Here is a 1,108-nt window from a genome sequence, read left to right as displayed (position 1 = left end):
ACCCATACAAATTTGAATTAGGGGAACCATCTACAGTGTTGACTTCAGGCATTTTTCTTCGAGAGAATTGTTTGAGGGAAATATTTTCTTATAAACGATTAGTTTGGGTTCCTGACGTTGGGGGCAACACGTAATTCCCATATGATAACGCGTTACTATTACAACCCCCGTTTTACGACCGATATATACATTTTATATTACGACCGTACAGAATATCCTTCCTTTCTCTCGATTTTTCCTCGGATTGTATTCTTTTTTGGACATTCTGTATTACATTAAACAGGTAAAATATTACAGGAATCGTATATTAAATTTATAACAGAGTACGATAAGTATTAAGACTCGTTTTACGACGGTCTTCGTCGTAAAGCGAGCTAGAGACCAATTAGGTCGTAAATTCGATATCTACAACACTATATTTGTGTGAAAAATTCTTTTAAAAGGGACAATTTGTTTAAGATTTATTTATTTTTTTTTTTTTCCAATAAAAGTCGTATTTAATATAAATTTGAAAAATTGTAATTTAATAATCTTGTTAATGCTTTAGTTACGTATTCTAAAATTACACCAAAAAAGTAAGTTAGAAAAAAATGTAAGTAGATTTTCAAATTGTTATTAAAATTTAATTATGTTTAACGAATGTGTCCCTTAAAAAAATCTTAAAAGTAGTTTATTATCGCGAATGTTTATTTTCATCTTTTACCATTAAATAGCATTATGAGAGTTAGTAATAGCACTGTCCGCGTGGCCTAACGGATAAGGCGTCTGACTTCGGATCAGAAGATTGCAGGTTCGAATCCTGTCGCGGACGAGTTTGGTTTTTTTTAATGTTATTTTTTTAAGTAAAATTAGTTTTAATTTATTATTTTATTATTAATGCTGTTTAAATTAATTTCGCTTATAATATTTAATAGTTATTATAATTAATACGCCAGTGTAAAGTAATGGCAAGTAACTGTATTAATAATATTAAACAATTACGTGTATGAACATTAAATATTATTAAAAATATATTTGATTATTTTAATCTTTAAAAGATTTTTTAAGACGCCATTAACAAATTGTAACTTTTAAAAAATTTGATAAATGTCAAATGAATTTATTTATT

At 27.3% G+C, this 1,108-nt stretch overlaps 1 non-coding gene across 1 annotated transcript; it reads left to right on the top strand.

The window, feature by feature from the left end:
- Window positions 1–738: 738 nt before the first annotated feature.
- Window positions 739–811, top strand: Trnar-ucg. Its single transcript has one exon. It is a non-coding gene; the product is annotated as a tRNA-Arg (tRNA).
- The last annotated feature ends 297 nt before the right edge of the window (window positions 812–1,108 follow it).

The sequence above is a fragment of the Centruroides sculpturatus genome, unplaced genomic scaffold, assembly GCF_000671375.1.
Source record: "Centruroides sculpturatus isolate CEXI.00-Female unplaced genomic scaffold, Cexi_2.0 scaffold1775, whole genome shotgun sequence".
NCBI lineage: Eukaryota > Metazoa > Arthropoda > Arachnida > Scorpiones > Buthidae > Centruroides > Centruroides sculpturatus.
The sequence above is the reverse complement of the archived record's forward strand: the minus strand, read 5'-3'. Positions and strand labels throughout refer to the sequence as shown.